General features: G+C 45.5%; 1 long non-coding RNA gene across 3 annotated transcripts; it reads left to right on the top strand.

Moving 5' to 3' along the window:
• The first annotated feature begins 403 nt into the window (after positions 1-403).
• Positions 404-26765, top strand: LOC107204328. Of its 3 annotated transcripts, XR_004497675.1 has the most exons (4): positions 404-1703; positions 14206-14264; positions 24930-25023; positions 26553-26765. It is a non-coding gene; the product is annotated as an uncharacterized LOC107204328 (long non-coding RNA). The 3 variants fall into 3 exon arrangements; XR_004497677.1 differs by lacking the exon at positions 14206-14264; XR_004497676.1 differs by lacking the exons at positions 404-1703; positions 14206-14264 and adding an exon at positions 16623-16857.
• Positions 26766-27311: the final 546 nt, after the last annotated feature.

Genomic DNA, 27311 nt, shown 5'->3' with positions numbered 1-27311 from the left:
ATCCAAAATGCTCTGTAGCATGGAGGGGAATTGCACTCTCTAAAGTCAGGCTGTACACCCTGAAGTTCTCCCAGATCCCAACAATGAAGTCTCTACCCAGTGCCCACCCAGGTCCCCTGCAAGGCCTGAGGCACCTCAGCTCTGCTCTGGTGGCAGTGGAGAGGGGGGACATTAGGTCCAGCTGCTGACCATGGAAACAGGCAGTAAACTACAAACAGGAGAGCCCAGGGAGCCGGGAACTCCAGGTGAGACACAGCTGGAGAGCCTCCAAACCCACCTGTGCTGCAGCCCTGCAGCCTCAGCTGCTAATGCTGATTGACCCCACAACTATTAAAAGGGCTCATTAGGTGATTTGTTTCTCCTGTGAGAGGTGGAGTGTAGCCTGGGCTCCAGCACTGGTTACTTTTCCTGAGCTGTGGTGGAAGCAGGACTTCTCCCTGCCTGTGTGCCTTCTTCTGTGCATGATCTGTGGGGAGATGTGCCCCAGTGCAGGGACTATGGCAGTGAGCATTGGTGTCATCTGTCCTTTTCAGGTACCAGAAAGGTGAAAGTAGCCAGTCAGTTACCACAGGTTGTGCCAGGCCTTGGTGTATTTACCCTGGTGAGTGAATTTTGGGCTGCCTTTGCTGTAGCTGTGTGGGGACTGGGAGCCTTTGGTACCCTCTCTATGTGGGTGCTATTCACCACAGCCCTGCTTGGCTGCTGAGGGAAGTGACCCATTCCTGGGCAGGCTGCACAGCTGCCATGTGGTCCCTTGGCTACACAAGAAAGACAAATAGCTTGGTCCTGCTGAGTCTAAGAGCTGCTCTCCCTGGGGCACCAGGTCCAACCCTTCTTGCACATCTTCCTGTAGTGGTTAGTGTATCCATAACTCCCTGTCTGGCCTGTTCTGCACCCATGTGAAAATGTATGTCTTTAGGGTCAGAGAGGGGAAATAAGCATCAGATAGGTTGTGAAATGGTTCAAGCCAGGCAGGAGAATGATGATGTTCAGAGTAACTTGCTCCTGACAATGAAGCCAGTGCTAAAAACATGTCCTGCTGAGGCAAGAGATGGGATAACCAGCTAACTGCCATTCCTCCCACCCTGATCCAGTATGATGCTGGTCCTTCTGCTGCTGCTAACGTTATTTATCTCACCACCTAAGGGAATGGTGTTTTCTCCATCATTTACCACCTTGATAAAGTTTATTTTCTGCTTCACTAGTGGGCTGTAGCAATAGCAACAATCACCAGAGTCTCTTGTTGGAAAAACCAGTCAGCACCAAGAACAAGGGAGAGTTTGGTCCAGTTCAGTGGCATAGAAAATTGTGCCTGGGCTTTGCAGTGGCCAAGTGCTATGAGATTGGTCTGAACAGGGCAGCAAGTGTAGCTGAGCCCCTCTACAGCCTGGAATGCTGCAGGAGTTGTGCAAGGATCCCCACAACCTTGTGGGGTGAGTCCCACTTGCTACTGCTGAGGTCACAGAGTGTTTGAAGTCTGGGTAGCTGAGGAAGATGTGGGCTCCTTGGTGCACTCATAAGGTGGTGAGAGAAACTGGTGAGCTTTCTAATGCCTGCCAACCTTAATCAAACAGCTTCAAGCCTTCACAGAGGGCATCAGCTCCAAAGTTAAGGAGGGCTGGAGTGGCATCACTTTGGATCCAGTCTGAGTCTTGTGGTGACTCAAGTGAATTATTCCAGGCTCTCACCAGAGCAAACAGAATGTGAGTACCTCCTAAATCATGACCATTGTATTGCTTATTTTTTTGTGGCTGGGAACTGCGATCTTATCCCAGCCTTGGCTTGGGGGAGGCAGGGGACCCCTGCTTTCCCCATTGGCATGAGAAACACATCAGATAGGAGTGATTAACAAAATGATTTTTAGCTGGTGCAGACACAGGCTAGCTGAAAGGAATTGAGGAAGAGCTGCTGTCCTTTTCCCAGCAAGGAAGCCAAAGCCTCAATACAGCCCCTGTCCCACAACCTTCAGCCTGGATAAGCAGACCTCCAGTTGGTGGGAGAAATTTTCTTTGTGTCCCAGGTGTCTGGGACCACTTCTGCTGTGTGATCCTGGTTGTGATGGTTGTGTTCTGGGCTGGCTCAGGGGAGCAGCGCCCCCCTTGGTTCCCCACCCAACGTGGGGTCTGCCAGTCTTGTCACTGCTGAGTGAGAACTGGAGGCATTTTCCCTAGAAAACATAGATGGGATTGCCACAGATTATCTCAAACTGCACAGTTCAGTGAAGCATTTAAGCCTTCATCAGACCCAGCTTGTCCCTAAGTCAAACTGTCCCCATGCTCACTGTCCACGTTCCTAAGGCACAGCTGGTGCCAGAAGTGATGTAAGAAAGCTGTGTTTCCTTGGGGTGTGTTTCAGACCAAAGCCAAGACTGAGGGCTGGGCCAGTTCAGTTCAGAGACAACATCTTTCATGGTGACTTTAATGGCACAGATTAAGTACCCCAGGGCACTTAAAACATAGAAGCTTTTAAAAATAAACTTTGAGTAGTCTGGTGATGTCATTGCAACCTGTTGCACTTCTTACTTAATTTTGTTAGTCCCAGTTGCATTTCATTGAGAATAATTAGGCTACTGGATGAAATCTAAATTTATTTTTTATGGCTGTGTACACACATCATGAAAGTACCTCACAGGAGACCTCAGCTTTGCACACATCAGCTTCTTATAAAGAATTGCAATTTCTCTGTGTTTTCATTTATCTCCATGTAATTGCCTTCAGCTTGGAGCTCAAGCTGGAGTCAGGAAAGCTGTGGCACCTGGGATTTGTCTCATTAATTCCCTACCTGCCAGAAGAGCCTGGGGTAATGTGTTTGAGCATGTGGGGTCTCGTCTCACAGAAAAACATTATTTTTTTCATGTCTTCTATGTAGCCTGAGGAGTTATGTGTGTGTGGAGCTTGTCCCACTGACCAGGAGAGCCCAGAGGATGCTCTGCAGCCAAGATCAGTTTTTTGGCAGAGTTGGAGGGCAGCCCTGGCAGGTCTGTGCTGCTGTGTGCTGCCCTCTTCTCTGGGAAAGGCGAGGAGAGGCAGACACCATCTCTTTTATCCTCGAGTCATTGAATTCTGGTCACTCAGGAGAGGAAAGTCCTTTTTGCACAGCTTTCCAAGTCTGGTCCAGGGTGTGGAAATGTCCATGCTACCATGGTTCTTCTAGGTGTCTAAGCCACAAATTATAAATGGGTTTGTCTTTAAAACACCTAAGCAGGCATGCAAAGAAACATTTCTGAGGCAGGAGGAGACACAGTGCTGCTTCCTGGCAACTGTCCCATCACTTTTAGTAGTCACGTTGGTTTCTGTACTTTAAATGCAAGACCAGCTTCACAAGCCTTGCTAAAGACTTCTTAATGGGCAGGGATAATGATATAAGAGGGTCTCTATGCCAGCCCTTTTATAATCCATTATATCGTAATTGCAGACCAGTCATCTTCACATCTGCTTCTTGCTCAACTTGAGCATCCTTTTTGAGGACTAATGTTGAATAATGAGAAAGTAGCTATGGCATAAAAATTTCAAAGTGCAAGATTGACCTTCATAATGAGGCACCTCCTTGTTTCTCTGTTCCATGCAAAACTAGTCAGTGCTTTTACTCTCCACTGTTGTGCTGTTAGTGCTGTTGCTGTGTTCCCATTACAGCAGCATTTGCATTGCCAGTCCTGGTGTCAGGCTTTGCTGGGAAGCATGGGAACTTTCCATTCCCAGTAAATAGCCTCCTGGGATTAAGGCTGAGCTCTGCCATTACTGGGTCTGTTACTTATGGCTGGAAGTGATTAGAAAATGAAAGTAAGGTTTTCCCTGAGTGAGAAAAAAAGTAAATCTTAATTTACTCGAAAGCACTGAAGCAAAGGCTCATGCTGAACCCTTGATACCTTGATGCAAAACGCTTGAGGCCACGCTTCAGGGGCAGACAGCCACAGTAAAGTGAGTGCCTGCCAGGCTGCTTGGACTTGCCATCTCCAGAGGCTGCATGGGTGAAATAGCATGGTGCTAATTCAATAATTAAACAATAATTCAGCAACTGGACTTTTTTGTCCCATCCTGCACTAGGGCACTTGCTGCATCTGTACAGGAGGGTAAATGCCTTTGCTAAAGATGGGATCTACTGCTCATCTGTTCATTGGGTAACTGCCCTGCTAGTGGGTCTATCTACCAAATTGCTAAAAGAAAAGCTGAACAGAAAAAACTCTGCAGGAGCTGATTGCACTGAGTTTAACTGTGACATTATACTGCTTATAAAATATGCAGAAAAACCGTAATGGGCACACGCTTGTCTAGTGTTAATTTAAGCTACATGTAGCTGCCTAAAATCACCACAAAACTCTTGGATGTAGGCCTCTGCTTATCTCCTTAAATGCACCAATAACAAAATTTGGAGGATTTATGGGGCAAAAAAAGACTTGGCAATCAGTTCCCATTGCTTTTAAGGCTTCTCACATGTCTTTTAGGATCCCAGACTGCAGGTAACCAAAGCTGAGCTTGATGTTTCAAGGTCAAAAGTGGCATGGAGGCTCTGTGAGTGCCAAGGTGAAGGATAAACTATCCTTTTCTCTCTACCAAGCTGGCAGCAATGAAATCTGCTGGCACCTCTCCTGGCAGCTCTGTGCTTCCCACAAAGTGGCTTGATGGCTAGCAGATGAAACTAGAAACATATTTATCCATTTGAAAGAACATCCAGCTTTTGCAGCTGGAGGTCAGGGAATCCTCTGCATTGCTCCTGAAACCAGCTGGGCTGGAAGTCGTTACTGAAAGCCAGCCTCAGATCCCAGGGCAGGACAACACTGCAGGGCTGCAGACTCGGTGTCCTCTCAGTCATGATTTTAATTCTTATTGAAGTAGCACACTTGGTTTAATTCTTGTCCTAGGCTTTGATTAATTGTCCAAGAAGTTTGTCCCTCAGGGTCTGTGCTCTGGCTCTGCCTGTGCTTGCTCTGTGAGAGTCCTGTGTGTCCTTGTGTTCCCCTCTTACAAGAGTGTTGTTTCCTTCTCAGGCAGCTACTGGAAAGCCTCTGGTTTCCCTGTGGCCATGGCCCTGGGCTATTAGCTAGCCACGGGCTGCAAGAGTATTGCCCACCAAGAAGCAAACTGGATTAACTCCTGCTTCCAGTACTTCTGCAGGCAAAGGCAGAGCCTACAGAGGCAACTTCAGGGCGTCAGAGTTATGCATGTGGCACGAGTCTCCAACTTCCTGATCTCCTCAAAGGCATCCTCTGTGTCTCATGGAGATAGGATGGGTTACAGCCGACTGGCCATGAGCGCCTGTGGCCATCAGATGGCAGATCAGCCAACACAAAATAACAATCTGTCACTGTCATGTCCCAAAACACCGGCTGAGATGGTGATAGCCTTACAGGTTGGCCATAATGGCAGGAGCAAGGGAAGTAAGAGCAGAGAAATGCTCATTTCAGGGCTCAGACGTCCTAGTAGGCAATGTGAGGAAGGCTGGCTGTGTGCCTGTACAATGTGGCTAAATAAGGTTGTGTCTATAGGCATGGACTAGGCTGGACAGCTTCTGTGGAAGCTCCAGGGATCCCTGCTTTCCTCCTCTGAAGGCTGGGTGCTGCAGTGCCCCATCAAAGCTTCCAGGGAGAACTGTGATCCATTTTTCTCCTGATATCAAGGAAAATCAAACCAATATAATTCTGGATTGAATTCAACTGGATCTTGAGTTTTGCATGACCTACACGAGTCTTTTGATCTGATCAGTGCTGGTCTTTGGGGGAGAAACATATGAAGAGTTTCTCACAAGCACTGAGCCATTCCAAGCAGAGTGATAGAGGCAGTCCAGTCTGTCCCTGCTAGGCTCTTCCACCTCCCTTGTTCTGTTCCCACAGATCCTTCTGCTTGCATAAACATTTGGCCTTCCTGATCTCTCTCTCAATTTGGCACATATATATTCTCAATTTGGCATGTATATATTCAACTACATGTGACTAACTTCAGTTTTTATTCTCATTATATAAATGCCCACATGTAACTGTGATGTTTAGGGAAGGATATTATTGGAATAGTATGACTTGAAGGAAGTTTGTGCCTGTAAATCAGACACGTTCCTGGAAGCATGTTATTTGTGCATTCATTTGTGCACCCTTTCCTCTGCAGGGGATGGGGTCCAGGCCATCTGCCTTCTCCACAGGGATGAAAACTCCTAGGCTGGGCACTGTGTGCAGCCAGTGGCTGGGGCAAGGTGTCTGAGGGTGAGTCAGATGGCAGGGTCTCCTGCTCACAGCCCCAGGAGCAGTCATGGATACAGGAAAGGAGACTTTCACAGGCAGAAGTGCCAGAGAAGGTGACTCCAGCCAAATGGAATATACAAGCACCCCTTTGCTCATCAGGTCTCCTCTGCTTGCCAGAGGACCAGCCCCTGTAAGGATGTGCAGATCAGCATGGTGCTGCAGCTGGGGACCTTGGAGCACATTAGGGACAGCAGTGCTTTTCTGCTGTGAATATTCCTGTGTGCATATTGAAGCCTGTCAGGAGCAGAGCTGTCCTTGCAGGCTGGGGGCACTGCTCCTGTCCTGCAGGAGGGGGAGCTGCCCCTCATCCCCAGCCAGATCTGAGTGGCAGGGACCTGCCCCTGGTGCAGGGCTCTGTGCTGTGCCTGCTGTGCAAAGTGACAGCTCACCTGCCCTGGCTCCTCTGGGCTGCAGGTTTGTCCTGTCTGCCTGCAGACCTCCTTCTCTCCTGGGGAGAGATTGGAGCAACAGCACTGAGAATGCTGTCAGCACTTTGCTGAGCAAGGGCTTTACAAGGAGCTTCAGGATAACGAAGGCAGGAGCAGTCTGAGAGGTGGGAGTATGGATGTGAGCAGGAGGCTGATGAGTGGCTGGCTCTTTCCCAGACCTGCCCTGGGCATTTCTAACAGCAGCACCTCCATCTCTGCAGGTGCCACCACCTTTACTGAAACCAGGGGGACCTTCACTGCTCGGACTCCAGGCTGTGGGCAAGGGAACCTGGCATGGGCAATGCTGCCAGGAGGCTGGTAGCTCCTCCTTGATGTCCCCTTGCACACACTCAAGCCTTTTGATACCTTTGCTCAGACAGTCCCACTGGGCAGTGGGCTGCAGTAGAGGAGTATGCTCAGTGTCAAATGCTTCTCAGGTCCTAACAAGGTGAACAGGGCCAGGCTTGCCCTGTCCTAGGGTAGGCTGCTGGTCAGAATGTCACTTGTCTCCTTGGGATGTGCTTGCATGAATGTTTGGGTTTTTTCAACCAAGCAGCAGCTTGAGGACCTCCCTGCTCTCTGCTATATTCATACCTTGAATGAATATTTTCAAATTAGTTCTGCAGCTGACGTTGGCGAAATGGCTTTCATTTTTGCATTCTTCATGGAAAGAAGGGGGTTTGTGTATGGGAAAGGGCAGGCTGCCAAACTACAAGTCTGACTGGGGAACTGTAAAAACACAGCTTAGGTTTGTGGGGTTTAGGTTAAAGGGTAACAGCTGAATGAGCAGGGGTGGTACCAGATTCCCATAACAGGGAGAGGCAAACAAGGTTGTGTTGGCTTCTGTAGAAAAACTGGCATGTCATGGAACAGCATCAAAGGCTGAAGCTGGAATAAATGTCACCTTTCCTGCCCAAAAGAATTTGGACAGGGTAACTTTGTGTGTCAGAGGACTGGTGGCACCTGAACACTGGTGCTGTGTCATCAGCATCAGTTGTGCCAGAGGATGGGATGCTCTTGTGAGAAGCACCATGGCCCCAGAGCTCACCAGCATCTTCTCACAGGTGGCTGCATTTGTGACTTCCTTGCCCAGCCCATTGCACAGGGCAGGTATGAGTACTGGGAGGGGTTTTTTTTCCACTGTTTAGCCCTACAGGGGTAAATTGCCCTGTTATTGCTGCCTCCCTCCTCTCCACCCACAGCAGTTCTGTTCAATTTCCAGACACTGAATCAGCAGGAAGGCTTACCAGCTGGGATGGCCAGCCCAAAGGTTTAAACATATAAGTCCCCCTCCAGAAACCATGTTATAATAGCAAGCCTGACCCTTGCATCCCCCTGAAGGAGCAGCAGAAGGCACCTCAAGCTGCCCTTTTTCTGGCTGAATGCAGCCCTTCCAGTTTGGTGAGGTGCCCCTTGAGTGCTGCATATCAGCTCTGCTCTCTTAAAAGTCTGCTTTGAAAGCTTGCCAGCTAGAAATCTGAGCTGCTGTTGTGCTCCTGAAGCAGCGTGCAGGACTGATCAGGGTTTATCTCCTCATCAAATACAGCTTTGAACATGAAAGGGAAGAGGGGCATGATATTAAGTGCTGCAGCTCTTGTGGCTGATTGGAAGAGCCTTTCATAGCTGGGCACAGGTTTAGTGACTCCCCACTGGCCACTTGTATTTTTCTGTGCAGATAATTACAGGGCTAATACAAGTTATTAAAGAGATGGTGTTATTTCTGTCATAGCCATCAAAGCTGAGGTGTTGGTATTAACTAATACTCAACCTATTATGGCTTTCCTAGGGATCCTTAATGATTATGCTTTCAAAGGGGCAATATCTGCAGCCAGGAAGGTGCCTCTTAATTGGGAGCAGTAACTGCAAGAAGCAGAAGCCATGTGGCTATAAAGTGGGTGTTACCCTCTGCAAAGCAGAGCTATCAGGATCTGCATACACCAAATGTCCCTAGGAGAGGAAGGGAAGGCTGACATAAAAGTGGTACTTCATTAAAAATGAGATTGGAGTAGCCATGTCGTGTCTTAGGAGGCTGAATGAATATGAGCCCATTGTGGGACAGCTCGTGGGACAACTCCTGAAAGTTTTGGGATTTTTAGGTTGGACTTTGGGAAGAAAATTATATATTCTCTGAGGTGTCTCTCAGCTGCATGTTAAGCCCTTTGTGTTTGAATAGCCTATGCCTTGGCCAGTTGTGCCTGTAGTGCAGTACCCCACATAACCTTTTTCTCTCCCTGGCTGCTGTGCCAAGCCTTTTCCCTGCACCAGCAGGGTGAAGTTCCCAAGGCATCCTGCTCTTTGGACAAGGTGGGTTCATCCTGTACCCCCTGGCTTTGGAGCATGTCCCTCACAGCAGGTGACTGCAGTTTGGCTGTGGTAACCAAACACTGAATTTTTCTCATGGCACTCCCAAAGTGTTTCCCAGGGCTCAGAAGCCCCAGTGGGCACCAGACAGGGCAGCACTCCCAGCAGTGCCCAGGGGACAGTGTCTGTGTGCTCCCTGCAGTGCAGATCCCCAGCTCTGCTTGCTGGGCAGGGTAATGCTGTGTGGGAAGGCAGTAAGACACTAAGTCTATTTGTGATACAGATTCTGTACAAGCCATGCTGTGGCTGGAGATGTGTTGTACCCTTTATCCTTTGGTCTGGGTATATCAATGTCAGCTCACACAAGGAAGCTTTCAGCTCCCACAGGACACAGGGGAATGAGATGAACAGGACTGGAGGTGTCAGTCACACAGCAATTGCTGCTGGAAGGAAGCATAAAGGCCCCACTAGTGCTGAGAAAATTCATGGCAGCCCTCTGCTGCTGGCAGCTCCTCTCCAGCAGGATGATGCCAAGACGGAAGATGATAATATTTACCACGTGGAGCCAGTGACATCAGTTATCAGCTTCTGATGCATGACATTCCCAACTGGTGGTGGGACTGATAAGGCCAAGTTCAGCCATGCAGAAACCTGTCCTTACCATTGCTTGTTCCTAGTCTGTACACCTGTACTGTGCTAGAGGACAAAATCACCTCGAGACTCTTAACTAAATTATGTGAAGGGTACCAGCTTGGATGTAACCCTAAATACGTGTTCCTCTATTTGAATGGAAGAGAGACAATCAAAAAGTCTGGGTGCCTTGGAAGTAAGAGGGTTTCTGGGTATAATTTAATGTAATTCATTGTCATGAAAAACAGCAAATCTATCTGACCCTTGAAAGCATTTTGTATTTTCCAGTGGGAATCTAAAGAGCTAGAGAAAACACCCAAATGGAGAAAGTCAGCTGGAACTGAGGGTCATGTTCGTTTTTGTTCTGGCATTTAGTCCAATGTGATGGATGTCTCAAAAATGACTTTCAACAGTGCATAATTATGTGCATAATTATGTGCCCTTGTCTGCCTTGTGTCCACTATCTCTTGTTCTCCTACAGACCCTGGGTAGCAGAAGAAATGGAGTGCTTGGCCTTGCTCAGCTGGCTATGTCCAGATCAGCTTCTCAGGTGTTGGCATAGCCAGTAATCTGCTGGAGACACAGTTCAGATGCTGGCTCTGGGTTCAACATTGGTTATATGGCACAACAAGCACACAGGTTACTGGGTAACTGCAGATAAGACAAAGAAATGTGGCCTGTTGTCCCTCTGAAGTGGTAACAAATATTTCCTGTGCATACTGACTGCCTCTGCACTTCAACTCAGTAATGGTGATATGCTGGTAGTACTGATCATCCTCAGTCATGCAATAAATCTTCTGGGAATATTTGGTTGTTTGTGTGGTTGAACTTTTGGATGAAGTCCCATCTCCTCCATTTCTTTCTGCTAACTCTAAATATTTTACAGCTAATGAAAGTCAAATAACCTTTCCTCTTGTTCTGAGACAAGACCTTCCATATGGGATCTAGCCTGGTGAAGCACTGGGAGATCTGTCTGGATAAATGTTAACCCACCCTTAAACTAATTCCTTTGTCTCCCTTGGGTAAATCTGCAGGCATGTCTTCCCAGCCCCTGTGCCAGCAGAGCTGGACCAGACCACAGCTTGTTTCTGATGGAACCAATGCTGGCTGTGGCTATAGCTCACCTTCATGGCCATCCATAAGGACTCTGAAGCAAGTGACCCTGTTGATGCTGTAAAAACTCATTCTCTCCTTCCTGACTCCCTTAAAATAACAACTCTCCTTAATGGGCCTGGCTTCCTTAAAAATCAAGTTGTTGATTTGTGTTTGTTGAAGGTACCATGTGTTAAATTGTCTTCTGTGCTGAGTGTTTCAGGCTGTGGCAGTGTCACAGTGTTAGTGGAAGAGGGGAAGATTGATACTGCTAATTAGCCTGGCTTGTATCCCAGGGACATGAAGTGCCACTGGCTCATTGAGGGTCCAGCAGAGTATGTCATAAAGGTAATAAAAGGAGAAGCTGCACTTAAACCTCTGCACTAAGAACTGTTCAGGGGAGCAATTCAATAAAATCCTGCCAGAAACATCTGTGATGCACAAGACTGTAAATTGTAAAGTTTCCAGGTCACTGATTCTTTGCAGGACATATTTTGTCAATTAGACATCACCTTCGAGCCTCTGTATGGGGGGGCTGTGACTGTTGTAAGTGATTGAAACCTGTAGCCACCAGGCCCATCTCAGTATAGCTTTTTCCTGAAGTCCAGCATGGGTCTGAGGGTACAGGGAAAGTAGAGAGGATGTTGCAAACAATAGAATCAGCCTTTTTCTTGAGACAGTGTTAACCCCCCCACAAACTACTCCTTATTCCATTCCAAAGTGTCTGCTTCTCACTGTGCATGGGCTGTCTGGTACTACTTCCCACTCCTAGTGCCATCATCTCTTACTGCCTGTTGCACCAAGCACTACAGCCTGTGCACAGCAAGCAGCCCACCAAGCTCAGGATGAGTCCTGCTGCCATTTACCTTGTTCCAAGCTGGAGTGTGCTTCCTCCCCTGCTGGGAGAAAACAGGGGTGGAAAACTGTCTTGGTTTCTTCTAGGATTTGCCTAGAGTTAATTTGCTTCCTCATACAGTTCTGTGTTTTGGATTTAGGCTGAGAATAGCATTGATAACACGATGCTGTGGATGTTGCTAAGTAGTGCTTACCCTGAGTCAAGAACTTTTCAGTGTATTGTGTTCTCCCAGTGAGGAGGGGCACCAGAAGCTGGCAGGGAGCGTGGCCAGGGCAGCTGACCTGAACTGGCCAAAGGGATGTTCCATACCATGGGATACTGAGCCCAGCATATAAACTGGGGGGAGCTGCTGAGGGACAGAATGAGCATTGGTCAGTGGTGGTGAGCAATTGCATTGTGCATCACTTGTCTGTCTTGGGATTTATTCTCCCCTCTCTCTTTTTTGCTGTCTCCACTTTCATTACAGTTATTACAGAGCTACAGATTTTTCCTTGTTTTTCCCCAATTCTCTGCCTCACCCCAACAGTGGTGGGGGGAGGAGGTGGTGTTGAGTGGCTGTGTGCTGCTTAATTGCCTACTTTGCTTAAACCATGACCCAGTGTTAAACCTAGGGTTGCTTGAGGATGTGGAGACCTTTTTTTTGGTTTGCTGTTCTCTGTTGCTGTTGAGAACCTGCAGTTGGGACTAAAAACAAAATCAGTGAATGAAAAGTCACACACTCCCCATGCCTGGAGGAAAAGCTCATGGAAGGGCAGTCCATGTGGGGCACTGATCTTTCAGAAGTGCAAGGCATTGAGTGCTGCAGTAAAGATGACAGCTAAAATGCCTTGAGACAAATCTTAGGCCGTCATCATCCCCTGCAGACCTGGCTGTAGTCCTGCACAGGAAGGAGCAGTCAGACCAAGACTCTTTTGATAAAAACATGTGGCACACTCACCATGGGAAGTCTTGCCCAAATTCTTCCAAAATGTAGCTTTTCCTCAGCCCATGGTTAAGAAGTTTAAGTGTTTCAGTCTTGAGAATCCCCTCTTTCTTGTCCACTTTGCAGCTGCAGTTTGAAGACTTTGCTGTGAAACTTAGCCTGGGCTGCATTTATGATGCAGTTACTATTTATTGTGAGGAAAAAGAAAACCAGCTGTGTGAGCACTAATTGTTTCAGACCTAAATTAGAAACCCTGTGGGAACAGGCATGTTTTATCCAAAATATGCTGTCTGGTAACATGGTACTCTGTACCCCTGGAAGGATTGCTGCAGCAGTCTTGAGGCTTTGTCCTTTTGCCTGTCGTGGTGGCAAGTTGTTCCATCAGCACATGAGATCCCCACATCCTGATCCAGGGTCTTGCTTTCCCATAAATAGCCTGCTGCCATTGCAGGGCTGGATATGGGACCAGGGCTCATGTTCTGTTGCAGAGCCAGTGGAGGTCACAAGTGTGTGCTGCTGGATCTGGCTTTGGCTCTGCTTTGTCGTCTCCCAGGAGCAAAGGCATGACCTGAGGCATCTCTTTCCCACACTTTTAGAAGGAAATATTTTCTAACTTCTCAGTTTTATCAATATGAAAATCTTCAGTGAAAGAAATGTTCTTAATTTTCTTTTTTTATTTTTTTTTATTTCTGTATTTCCAGATGTTCTTCCTACTTGGATGAAAAGCAAGCATGTTGTAATAACCTGTCTTTTTTCAAAAACAGCTTCTGGGCACAACACTCACTTTTACAGAGCTTGGTATTTATTCTTGAAGAGAAAAGCAATCTTGTACTCAGAAGTAAAGATATTTGAATTGAATTCTGGTTATGTCTTTACATGCCTGTCTGTCAACCAAAAATCAGAGTAGGGTGATCAGGGACTGGTGCTCTTTCCTTTTTACCAAATAACCTGGCTAAGATGCTTGAGCTGTCCTTGGTTTGCCATTGACAAGTGATCTTTGGCAAAGGGTTCTATTTTTTCCCTTTTTCTACTTTTCATTTGGTCTGTGTGAATCTGCTTTGTGGTGGCAATTTAGCTGCATGTTTTTACCAAGTGCTGCACAACTATTAGCACTGCAATTGCAAAAAGAAATCTGCTTTCCATTGGAAAGGACAATTTAAGTGGGGGTAAAAAGACTGACAGTTTTGGATCTGGACTTTTTCATGGGAGAGCTTTCAGTATCCTGGAACATTTCCCTTGATACTTTTCAGCACAGCTTTGCCAACAGAAATTCAGATTCCTACAGGAAAGCTCCTCTGGAATAAAGTGCAATCTTCCTATCCAGCTGCAATTACAAGACTTTCAGATGTTATGTAAACTGGATGCTCTCAATAGGAAGAGAAGTGTAGCAGCTGCTCTCTAGGTCCTTAACCTGGACATGTAGACTATTCTAGAGAGACTTTGCTTCTGATGGTGGCAAACTCAATTCTCAAGTGTGGTTTGTTGGTTTGGGGTTCTGTTTTATACAATGAGGGGCATTTACACTGTATTGAAATTTATTTCTAATTCCTCTATAAGAAAATTAGGATTGGTTTTACGTACATGTGGCATAACTATGGTAGATTAATTCTGTCTGCTCTTGCTTTCTAATCAGAAAGTCAGTAAGTCTCAATGGTTTGGGATTTTTTAGAAACCTAAATTAGCTAAAGCCACAGGTGCCTACAGGATGACATTTCTCATAAATACTGCTTCTTGTTCATTCCTGCAGGTAATCTCTGTGGATTCTCAGCTCCCAGACCAGTGCTGAATTCTGGGAATACCATGCAGGTACATTTTCAAAGTGGTGGGGAGAACAGCTTCAGAGAGGTTAGAGCCTGGCTCACTTTGGTTCATTTGTTAGAGAGCTGCTTGCTGTGTCTGACGATTTCCACATCATCTGCAGCTATTCTTCGATACCTGAGCTTATTTTCCTGGCTGATCTTGCTGCCTTATGTCAAGGTAACTTTCCTGAATAAGGGAGGTGAATCAAGTGCTTTCTTTCTTGTTTTCACTGAGAAATGAGATGACTAACATCAGCTACCTGAAACAAATAGTCTAGTTAATTCTGTCTGTCTGATATTTCCTTTGAAAACCTCACTAGAGAGGAGAGCCTTGATCCTGGGGACCAGTTTGCTACTGTTGCTTCCTACTTTCATGAGTGTGTGCCAGCTGCTGCTTGAGGAGATGAGTAACTTTTGCCTTCCAGAGTGGGGACTTCGTTTGTGGGGACAAGCCAGAAGTATTGACCCAAGCAAGAGCTAACTTATTTCTTTCCTCCTACAGAGGAGGCAGGAAGAGAAGGTTCAGGATTAATTGCACCAATGTTGCATCTGCAGGATGTCCCCTTATGTAAAGAAATTAAGTTTGGCTCAGTTTTTTTGGTCTGAGGCTCTTTGCTGTAACTTTTAAGAGGATTATGGGGTGAGGCAGATGCTTTATGATCTCAAGTCCCCTTTTGTGCACTTGGGTGGATGAAATGTGATTCATAGGTGCTCCATCACTTATATCTATACTTGTGGTACATTCTGTCTGCCTGCACTTCCTACTGGGAGCAGGGACACAGGGTGGAGTGTGGGAGAGATCCTCTTTCCATGCCTGAGCCTCACTAACTCCCTGAAGGAGCTCTCCTTAGGATTCAAGTTTTCATTTACTGTTCTTTCCTAGCCCTACTACTTCCAGACAGAGCTGACAAATTTTCTCTCTCCTGCATCTTTGCCTTGCTGCATCCACAGTGTGAGGTTATCTAGAAAAACAAGAAATTTGCCTGTGAAAGCACAGAGTTTTCTGGCTTTCTTGCAGACACCGGTGTTTTCTCCCCAGTTACTCCCCAGTGAGTGTTCAAGCACGTTATTGGGACTGAGGAGGCTGTCCTCACTGCTGTCCTGAAGCTGCTTGGAGATGGCCAGTGTGACAGGGCTATCACCAGTCTGCCCATGTGTGTGGCTGGGAGTTTGACCAGCACCGTCCCAGGCCCCCTCTGCCCCTCTCCCTTGCTCCTCCAGGCTGAGGGCACCTCTATAAATTATATTTCACACCTTTTTGTCCTCTGCAGAACCTTTCTTCTGCCCCTTCTTCATGAACACTGATTTTTGAGACAGGAACAGTTTGGTCCTCCTTGCAGGAGATCCATTAAAGTAAATTGGACTGCTTGCTATCAGAGCCAGAACTGAAGCAACACAGTTGTCAGTGAGAAACTCTTGCTCAGCAGTCCTGGGAATAAGTGACTAATTAGAGGAGAGCCAGAAGGGATGTGTGACTGCTGAACTGGGAAGCTCTATGGCTGACTGCAAGTAACTCCAATATGTTTGATATTATCATGCGGGTCCAATAAACCCTTGCACTGGACTGTGACAGCAGGAGACCATTGTAGAGCTCTAAAAGAGTCAACAGAACAGGTAAAGCCCAAGCAATACAATTAAAAGTGCTGACTTTGGTGTATTTGATGCTGTAATATTTCTCAAAACAGATCTATACGTACAGATAAAAGTGTTGGCAGCAAGGCAAAATGACTGATAAGTAGCACAGGCTGAAGAATGAGAAATGAAATCCAGTACCTCTGGTTTCATTCAGCTAACTTGCAGTGTAAGGATGTGTGTTTTATACCTGGTTCTTACTACTGGCAGTAAAAAGTCTTAAAATCTAATAGAGATAACTGTGTATCCTCAACATCTCACTCCCTCAGTGCCAAGCAATATATCTGTCTATAAAAACCTTGCTGACTCTTTCTTCCTAATGGGGAAGAGGAAGAAATACTTATGGGAAAGAAGCTCAAATGACTCACACAAGGCTTCTGCAAAACCTTAGCGGCTCGTGTTTGCATGCTGAAACCTTCACTTTAGTCTCAGGAGGTCCACATAATCTGTCCCAGTAGTCTTCTCAACTGAGTGAGGAGGTAGGGAATTTGTTTTTCAAAGTCCTTGCACCTTTTTTTAATTTCTTTTCATGACCTCTCTGGAGGTTGATCATAATTTGTGGGATTGTTTTCCCCTCTTCCTTTACAAGTATCTGTTCAGGCTGCACTTAAAAGGCAGCTTGTTCCTCTCTGCCTTGGTCACAGATGAGACAGGTGAAGACCACTGTGGTGCATCCCCACTTTGGTATCCTGAGCTATGACTTCAACATTTCCCTTGATGCTGCTGAAATTACATTTCTCTCAGAAGTATTTTCTTCTTCTGCACAGACCCAACCTCAGATTTCTTTCCAAACCAGATGGGAGCCAAGCTCGGTACTTGCAGCAGACATGAGCACCTGTACTTGAGAATGAAGTCTGTGAGATAAATTAGTACTTCAGTTACCCTGGAGGGATCACTGCCAGGATCCTTTGTGCTGGCTTTGTTTCTGTGGGAGACCAGGACTCCTGGCAGGGGAAGAAATATTAGAGGTGAGCACTCTCTGAAGTGTCTGCATATGGATGTCTGTAGATCACTTAGGGAAAGGGACTGGAAAGGAGCTGCACTTCCCAAGGCCCATCTATGATCCCAATGAAACACTTCCCATTGTCACTTGCTTGTAACTCTTTTTCACAGCACTCTTTTGTCAAGGTAAACTATGACTTGTACTGTTTTTATGAAGTTCTTGTAGCACTGTTGAAAAGCTGACTAATCTCCCCAAGATCACAAGGGAAGTGGGTAAGAACAGCTGAGTAAATAAAGGCAAAGTAATTCTGACTGAGGCATTGTCAAGCTAAAATATGAGTTCTGCTCAATACCACAGTCTTATGGTGGACTAATAAATTATGTGTAACACTGAAGAGCACACTTTAATCGTATTTTGTTTCAGCCTGTGCTCAGTCTTCACTCAGTGGTAACCAAGCCTTTAAATCAGTCTCTTGCAGTTGCAGGCTGCTGCTGAATTGCACCAGAAGCTCTATTTGCAGTTCCTGCAGGAGGGCTTTTCCAACAGTTCTCTTCCTACCTGCAGCAGTGCAGATGCCAAATGAGATCACTGAGTCTGCTCTCTTGGTTCCTAGGATGGTTCTGGCAGCCCTTTGGTTTGCAATGTGAGAAATGGACCATTTACACTTTACAGCATTGTCAGCTGGCAGTGCCAGCCCAAAGAAACAAGGGGTCTGCTCAAGGGTGTGAGGATTTTCCTGTACTGGGTGAGACTGCTGAAGAAAGGCGAGTTGTCTTTATCTGAGAATAGTCTTGAATATAATGCCTGTGTATAAAGTATCCCAAGTGCATTGGGATTTTGTCTGGTAGGCTTTTTAAGGCAACTTAAGACAAAGGAAAAGAAATCTGGGTGATTTCCTCCAGCAAGTCTCTACTTCCTCCTTTTCCTCATAACTTACTCCTAAACAAAGCTTACTTGAAATTAGAATGGGAATTTCAGAAGCATAAGACTTGTGTTTTACACTTCTGACTCTCAAATTGAGTATAAGGTTTGGACAGATACTTTTCTCAGTAAAAAGCAGCTGCTTGTGAAAATGCCTACCAGCCCCACACTTTGATGGGCAGGAGAGTTTGGGAAAGTGCTCTAAACTGAACTTGTGCATTTATGTATCTAGATATAATTAGCAGCACATTCAGAAGTCTGCAGGATAAATTTTGCCAGAGAAAGAGTAGCATTTGCTAGTGAATAAGCACTGATTGCATGAAAGTGATGGCATCTTACAAAAAGAAGAGGCCCCTGTTCTTAAACTGGAGGGCTCTCATACAGAGAACTGGAGGGAAAAAACCTGTTTGAAGCACTCCAAATGAACCCAGCATTGTGATACTGCTTCCCTGCACCACCTCTTTCTCTCTCCCCCAAAAGTTTCTTTCTTTCTGCGCCTACTCAGGTCAAGGTGAATTTGACTTTATAGTTTCATTGGCAAATAGTGAAATACATCACTTCATCTTGTGTAATCTGATGAGATTTGAGAGATTTCAGAAGTGTTCTAGACATTGCTTCAATCCCTTTTTGTACATGTTAAACAAATTAATTAGTCATTCTAGAGAAATGTTTCCCTTTGGCTCAAAGCAGTTGCACTAAGGAACTGCTGATGCAAAACCTTTGTATTCCAGAGGTTTATCCCTCTTCCTTCCCTGCATGTGCACACATACAGCCAGCTATGTTAGTGAGTAGGTGTGATTTGTCCCTCGTCATTTCTTAAGAGGGAAAACCTAATTCTGGACAGAATGTGTTTCTGCCTGTCCTACATTTTATCCTATTGCTGCCACCCGAAAATGAAGAAGACTTCTGCTGATAGAAATAAATTTCATCTTTTTCCCCCTCCATGCTGAATAAAATATGATACAGTTAAAAGCAGGAAATTAAAGTATATTTTAAAGAAAAGAGCATGCTGTGGATCCACTCTCAGGTCAGATGAGCACTTGAACTCCCCTGCTTTGTGCTGCAGTTGTCTGTCTTTCTTCCTTGTGGCATCTTCCTTACTCCCAAAGGGACCTAACAGAAATGTTAACAGATGCCAACTAAGGGAGAATGTTCTCCTAAGCTAAAACCAGTCACCAAAACACATCCTCATTTGTATGGTAGCCAAGCCATCCCCACAGATAAGCTGGGAGCTGGCTGGACATCCCCTTGGATCTGACACAAGTGGCTGCTGACCACTGACTCTGAAGGCACTAATGGCTCTCTAGCCAGGCACTCCATGCAGGGAGTTGCTCAGCTCTGTAGTGTAAATCTCTCTCAGAGGCAGAGGCTGTGGCATGCACACAGCTCTCAGATAGGCCTTCATACAAAAGATTCAAAGCCCTGAGGGTTCTTTGAGTGAGATACTGACTCAAAGTTTCAGTGTACAGGTAGCTGGCTCCTTTATCTAACCTCTATATAATAATATAATAACCTATATTATTGTCTTCCTATTGTGGGAAGTAGAGGAGCAGGGATCTGTTACCACTGATGCTGCAGATTTCCTGTGCACTTGGGTATGTTGCCTAATCTGCTCTCTCTCTCCCCCTTACCATCCTCAAAATAAGGTATTTTCTTTTTTATCTTCCATATTTTGAACCAAAACTCTTATAAATGTACTTAGCTTGAGCTGAGCTGTGGTTTTGGATGAGACACTGTCAGCTTGCTGCTGCTTCTAAAACACAGCAAACAGCCCTGCCTTACTAATGTGCCTCCTCCTGCCTATTAAGCATCTAAATGTTTCTCTGCATCCAATACTGTGTAGGAAGAAGGATGATGAAAAGGCTGAACTGCCCCTGAGTTGCTGGCTGACACGAGCTTTAGCAACAAATTGGAGACTGCAGTTGCTCACGATTTAAAAAGCAATCTGTTCAGGAAGGACGTGCTACTGCTGCTGCTCACAGCCTTGTGCAGTAGCCAGCTGGTTAGCAGGCAGCATGTGCTTTCCTCCTCTTCCCACTGGCATCCATGCTGGTGCTCCACATCACACCACTGAGATAAAAATAGGCCCCCCGAAGTAGTAAACAACTGGAGGTGGGGACAATTTCTCTCCACAGGGAAGTGCAGCACAGCCAACAACTGCAGGGACATCATTAGCAGCTCGGGGGCTGGTTAGCAGAGGCTGGAACCATGCACAAGCCTCTTGCTCACCCCAAAGCAGGCTTCTCTCAGCTGAGCTGCTCATCTCTGGATGAGCTCAAAGCCAAGGCAAGCTCAGTAACCTGAATGCAAAAACAACTGTTAAAATGAACTTAGAGACGAGCCCTTGTGGCTCAGCCTGTGGGGCTTTATCATCTTCCAGACTGCAGCACCCACACTGCACTGGTGTTCCCTGCTGTCCCCTGATGCCAGCACAGGCACCACATCCTGCAGAAGCGCTGGGTCTGTGCAGGAGACCTGGTGTAAAACTGTGATTGACTCACTGCTTTTGACCTAGAATGTGGTGGAAGAGCTTTGGATTTTTTGGAAGCCTAATCTCGGTGAGGAAGGGCACCTTCCCTGTAACTCAGCTTGGCTGAGGTTTTTAGGCACCTTTAGATACCCCTTCCCATGTGCTCCCTCCCTCTCAGAGGTGCTGCTGTGCAGAGCTGTTCACACCACAGCACCTTTCTCAGGAGGTAAACATTCATCTCCCTTCTGGTCTGGAAGGATTTGTACCCAGCAGGAGGGCTCAGCCCTTCCCTCCCTGCACTCTGGGTGTCCTGTGCAGGTACACAGAGACACACCATGGTGTCAGCATGCCATCTGAGCAGAGAGCTCATAAAACCTGGCTGTGGGAGGGAGCACACTTACACAGAATTAAAGCTGCTCTGCAGAGGGGATGACTTAAAAAATTGCTGCCTTGGGAGGCAAACAACCCTATTATGCTTGGTACTAAAGGGACACACAGTTCTCATTAGTGATCTTGTTTTCTCTCCTCCTGCTCTGTTATAACTACTCAGATGCTTCCAAATATTTCCCTGTTGGTTTGGTCTCTGTCTTGGTTTGAAATTCAGGTGTCTGCGAAGGAAGGTAGAAACCTCCCTTGAAATGGAAAAAGTTATCTACACCCCCCCCCCCCCCCAAATTATTACAATATTGAAATCAAGGTAAATCTCAGGCAAAGATATAGGAAGAGGAATAACAGTTCTTTCTTAAGAATTAAAATAAAAATGCAGTAGTACAAAAAATCCCCAAAACAAACCTACAACAAAAAAATAACCCACTGACAGAGTCAGAATACAGCCTGACACCCTGTTGGTCAGAGTGTTGGTAGCAGTCCCATTAAATGGTGGCTGCAGTCCTCCTGCAGTGACAGACGTGGTTCTGTTGAAGCAGTGATCCTGTAGGAGGGTGCAGTTTTCCTCTGAAGCTCTGGTGGTGTTGATGGGTCCAGTCTCTCTGCTGGGAATCCAGTGGAGAAAGGCTGCCTGTGGTGTTCTGAGTCTCAGATTATATCCAGGTAGGAATGCTCGGCTCCTCCCCCAGGGTGGAGCATCTCCCAATGGGATGATGTCATTTTATCAGTCATGCAGAGAGACTCCATGGCCCATGAACGGCAGATATCCCCCTGGAGGGATGATGGGTCATGGAAGAGACAAAGAACACTGCCACACCTGCTTTTAACAGCTGGTAATAGAGCACATACTCCTGGTTACATCTTGCCTTGCAACCCAAGACAGTCTCTTATTTAACGAGTGCTGAACCTGAATGCAGTGTGTACATGGAGCTGTAGGCTAGGCCTGCTCTCCTGTGTTTCTGGGGAATCTGGGACTTCATAGACAAGAGTATAATATTTCCTAACTCTTCTCAAGACCTGGTCACAAGGTCAATTAAAAAAAAAATTACATTTCTTCCTCAGTAGTGAGTGAGTATGAAGGGTTGGTAGGTCTTTTAGGCTGGGTGACTGGCCTAGTATCTGTTTTCCTCTTTTCCAGGCGTTTATTTGAAGCATATCTCAGAGCAAATTTGCAAGTGAATCTGCTTTCCTCTAAGGCCCAACTCACCCCTTTGTGCTTCTAGCCCATGTCTCTGCCTGGGTCTCCAAGGTTAAGGCAACAGGGCTGCTGTGTGATCACATACACTTCGAAAGCTCCTGCAGGCTTGTGCCAGTTTGAATGCTGAGCCCTAGGAAATGATCCAATTGATCAGAATGGGTTTTAAATATTTATATATATAGAGATGACATATGAAGGTTAAGCTTTTTATAATTTTGGCTTTCCAGTAAACTGTGCTCTTGCTAGTGATATCAGGACCTTCAGGCTTCCACCAAGTTCAGTAATACTGGGACAGGGTAAATATTGAAAACCCATTTCTCACTTTATTTATATTCTCAACTTTATTGACCTGCTAGACTCTCTTCAATCATGGCCAGGACTGCTAGGCTTTCTGGAAAGCTCTTACTGTCTTGTCTTAATGTTTTTATCACTGAAGCGCACATTTATCCACAGAATGGGCATCAGAAGTGAAGCTAGAAGAGCCTCAGAGATTTATATCTGCTCCTCCTTCATCATGTTATGTGGGAAGCAGAGAGGGCTCTTGGATACTCTGACTGTCTCTGAAGGGCATGGCAAAGATTATTTTAAAGTATCTGTCAATAATATCATTGCTGAACTGCCAAGAGGAGTTTCTTGGGATTTATGAAGAGAGTCAGAGAGAAAGAAAAGTTCCAGGTAACAACAGCAATCCAGCTGAGGACATACAGTCCTAGAAATTTCCACTTTCACTCGGGCCAGTTTCAGAAAGCCACAGTTGCATGGCTCTGATGTGTTGGCAGCCTTTAGTTAAGCTGCAGAGGCCAGGCTGTAAACTTGGCTGAAGACCTTAATCCCTGTGTCAGTGTGCTGCATTGATCCAGCAGGAGAACAGCCCTTTTAGGCCCTCAGAGAACAGTGAAAGGGACTACAGAGAAATAAACTGTGATGTTCGGGCACACCCTTAGGGACACTTGTCCATATAAGTGACCTGTGAATTCCTGTATTGTCAGCTTCATCTCAGAGGTGAAGCCCCATCCTCCATACCCTCTGATACAATGATGGTACATGATCTGCCTCTTGGAGGTGGAATGGATGACACTTAGGGGTCTGTTCATGCCAAAAAATGTATTAACTTCCATGCAGAAGACTTTATTTTCCTCACCTTGACCCTGCTGAGACACAATCCCATCACTGAGACAGTATTCTAAATAAACACAATTCACAAATTAAAAGAGAGCTAAATTAAAAAGAAACTGAGAACTTTAATGCTCTTTACTAGCAAGTTGAAGTTTCTGGAGGCCTCCCTGTCTGCATCTACACAGGATGCTGTGCAGTTAAGTAAAATCTCTTTGGAAATGCAGTGAGACAGGGAACAAGAGCACATCAAGGCAATTCCATTTTAAAATACATGGAGGAAATGCTTTTTGTTTCCTGTTTTAAAGGGTCTATATACAGTGTAGGGGAAAAAGGAAGGGGAAAAAGTGCTGTTTTTGGAAACAGAAGGAATTAACTGGAACTTGTTGGTACAGAAGGTAAATGGGGAAGAAGGATGTAATAGGAAAAGAGTAGGGAAAAAACTCAAGAAACTCCATCTTGCAGAGATTTTATTTGGTATGCTGTGGGTACTCCTTTTCCCAGCATTTCCTTACATTTCATTGTGGGTTTTTTCTTCCCCTTCCCTCATGCCCCTTTATTTTGCCTCTGTGTGGGTTTAGTGTAGATTTGCTGATAGACAAAGTGTGGTGGAGAAATCCACCACCAGCCTTTGGGAGTACTGCAGGGGAATTTTGGTGTACGTGTTTCTCCGAATATTTTCAGAATTAAGTGATGCCTCTGGAGAGAGTTTTTGGATAGTAACTGTTCTGTGTAGACCCTCATCCTGTTAACATCACAACAGTGGTAATGGCTGCTGCTCTAGAGAAGGGGCCCTGTTGAATATCTGAATGGGTGTGGTTGAGGGCTATGTGCATGTTCATTGTAGCTCTCAGTCATGGGGAAGAAGCTGGTTTTTTTCCCTGACACTTGAACAAGAACACTCTTTTGTTACCAAATGTACTAGTAATGCTTCCTGCTGAAGACTATTAGGGTAATGGAGCATGCTAGGAATATTGTTTTCATCAAGAAAACACCCACCACCCACCAAATGTACAGTTTAGCATGTCAGTTCACTCTGAGATGGGAGTGAAAAGACAGGAGGGGGGAAAGATAGAGGGGATGCTAAGGAGCTCTTGCAGCACTCCACAGCTATCTTTGTCCAAGAGCTTATTTGTAAAAGCACACAATTCTAAAAGTATATATATTACAGCTGAGAATAGGAGTTCAGCTATTAGCTGTTTAGCTATTTACATGCAGTACAGAGGAAAATACTATCAGAAATGGGGCCATCAGTCAAAGTTTTGCCTGAATAGGAGTCTCACAGACAGCTCCCCAGAGCATCCTCCAGCACACAGACTTGCTGCTGTGTAATAGCATTTGTTATGGCTGGCAGTTTTTCAAGACTGGTTATATTAAACTAGATTCCAATGTCTATTTATGTGCCAACATATTGAAACAGCCTGTTTTCTCCTCTTTTCCCCCTCCACCCCTCCTTCTCTAGAGCTGGTGAATAGCCGAACTTTGTGGGTGCCTGCCTCTAAACAAAATTACTTTTACCCAGGAGCTGAAATATAGAATTAGGCTTTAGTGTCAGAATGAGCTAGAACTTTGGGATGATGTTATGACAGGGGAGAAAGAGGCTGGGAAATTCAAAGAGTCAGAAAGTAACCAGAAAATATTTTGGTGTGCATAACAAGGGAAGTACCTATCAGTGGAGATGCAGTAAGGGCAAAATGCTGAAGCTTGAAATAAGGCTAAAGTGAATTTGAGTTTTGTAGGTTTTTAATGAACAAGGCCTTGCCTGGTAACATAGGAACGTGGCAGTTTTCCTAATTGGTTTGCTATCTAATTGAACACCTTTTTTTTTTTTTCCAGATGAACTTTTAAAATTAGTATTTTAAGGTTTTGCTCTTCAGACTGTCCTCAGCCGTGATCCATGTGTTTCAATGAGGGTCATATATAGGAATTGTTCTAGTACCTGGTGAAAGTCCTTTCAAAACTTAACATTAAAGCTGAATTTAATGCTCTACATTCTTATTCCTCCTAGGACAAAACCTATCAATGCCCCAGAAATTCCCGAGGAAATGAGCTTGACATCCTTCCACATTGGGAAGGAATCATGCAGTCACAAATGCCACCAGGTGAGCATCCAAGTTCTTCTGGCTTTTGTAACTCTCCTGCAAACTTCTGTGCTGTGGGTTTTAATGAATCCATGGGTGCTTCAGGGCACGTTAGAAAACTGGGCATGTCCTCAGAGAATTAGGAAAGCTGGTGGCTGCCAGTGTCCTGCTTCCAGCAAACAACAGACAAAGCTGGCACCTCTGGGCAAAGCTCTCACCACAGAGCACGTCAGAGACCTGGATGTGGCAGAACTGAGGGGCTAACAGCAGCAATGCTAAACTATGTTACTAAAAATCTTCTGGCACTTTCATCCATTTCCCTCCCTTATCGTGCCTAGCTAGGGTAAGAGATAAATTTTCATTCATGTGGCAATACCATAGACTTCTAAACCACACGAAAGCTTTACTTCAGAAGTAATGAATAATATGACCAAAATAGATTTGGACCATATCCTGTCTTTGATTTTTGTTCTTTTGTCTTCTTAAAGGGCATTACAATCCCTTTTGCCTTTGCTCACATTTTGATAGCTATCCCTGGGAAATAAGAGCCAATTGTTAAATATGCAGCATTGTGACTTTGTTCTTTGCTTTGTGCTGCAGCTGCCACAGGAGACTTATAGCCCCATTAAAATCCATTATTCCCCCTGAAGTCCTGAACTTTCTGGACTGAAAGAAATCTGTCTAATTGTCATGGCCAGCTGATGGTGTGCGAAGGATTTGGACTCACCAAAGAGTTTCTGTGTGATAGAGCGCTCACATTAAGGCTGGAGTGAGAGAAATGGAGGAGCTTAACCAAGTTTTTTTGCTGACAGATAAGGGATTTTTACATGGCGCACTTCCATCCTCCTGGAGGGATTTCTGATAACACTTGGAGTTATGTCAACTAGCCTAAGACCTTTCCCTTCCTAGAAATACTTTTGCAATCAGAATTGTTGGATACGAAGTCCTAATCATGGCATGGCTGTGCCTTGGAACTGTGTGAGTCTGTGTAGGATACTCTTTCCCAGATTTTAACTTTCAGGAGAACAAATTGAAGTGTATGTCCAAAGCTGTTTTCCAAGGACAGCAGGTCAAAAAGAAGGGGCCAAAGCTTTTTCTACAGCTCTGCTGAGTGTGAGGAGGTACCTACCTGACTGAAGAGGTGTTGACTTGATTATGTAGGACACTGTGGGGACTTATACAGCTGTACAAGTATCCTCTTGTATCCTACATCAGACGAAAAAGCATAGACTGGAAATCCCTGTCAGGGCAGGGATTTCTTCTGACCAAAGTGTCCAGACAGTGGGCATTTGCCCCTTGCTGTGCTCACAATGGGTGTCTGTAACTATTTGTCTCTTTGAGGAAGGCCACCATTCTGGTTACAAGTATAACCAGTTCTCTTCTGGCCACGTCTGCAGCCTGATGCATGATACCAAAGCTCAATGACACGAAGATTTTGTGTTAAGGGTGTTTTAAAGAGGCAAATATTTTCTGACATTGCATTTCGAAAGACTATGTCTTACAGCCCTCAAGAGAAAAAGGCTCACATCCCATTCTGGTATTTTTTCCAGGCAACTTCTGTGGTTGGACCCTCCTGTCTGTCCCATAAAATCTCAAGGTTCAACAGTGACAGTGACCTTCCTTTAAAGGGCTGCAGCAAACATTGAAGACTTTCTCTCAATTCACTCTACTCAGAAAACCATCTGTTAAGTCTGTTATGATTTTGGGGTGAGGATGGAAAAGTAGAGCTTAAAGTATGGCTGTTCTGTTTAAAAAAAAAATAAAATCTGTCTTTTCTGAAGAGAAATGAGCATTATTAAGATGATGATATCTATTTGAGATTTTGAGCGTTGATGACTGAGTTCATAAGTAGTGATCTAACTACTGTACTCATTTCCCAGTGTAAACCTTTAAAAATGTGATATTGTCTTAGCTGTTGCTCTCTATCTGCCCCTTTCCATTCTGCTCTACAGAGCCAGAACCCCCTGTCCCCCTGCTTAGTCTGTTAATGCTGCTATAATCTCTCTTCCACTTCTTCCCCCAGTTAGGCACTAATACTGCCAGGTGCTGCTGTTACCACTGCTTGCCTCCCCAGCCTCCACCTCTGCCACATGCTCAAGGACCCACACAGATAATTGGGCTCTGAGCTTAAAGACAAAAGGAATGATCCCTCACTCTCCTGTTTCCCAGGCAAGGGCACAGCTGGTGACATGGCTGGACAGTTCTCTCTGTGACGAGCAGAGCTGCCTTGGCACCATTAAGCAAATTAGTACTTTGATCCCTCAGATCAGAGAAACTTGCAGCTTGGGAAGATGTGTCCAGTCTGTCTC

This window comes from Parus major, chromosome 1A, assembly GCF_001522545.3.
Source record: "Parus major isolate Abel chromosome 1A, Parus_major1.1, whole genome shotgun sequence".
NCBI classification, from domain to species: domain Eukaryota; kingdom Metazoa; phylum Chordata; class Aves; order Passeriformes; family Paridae; genus Parus; species Parus major.
The sequence above is the reverse complement of the archived record's forward strand: the minus strand, read 5'-3'. Positions and strand labels throughout refer to the sequence as shown.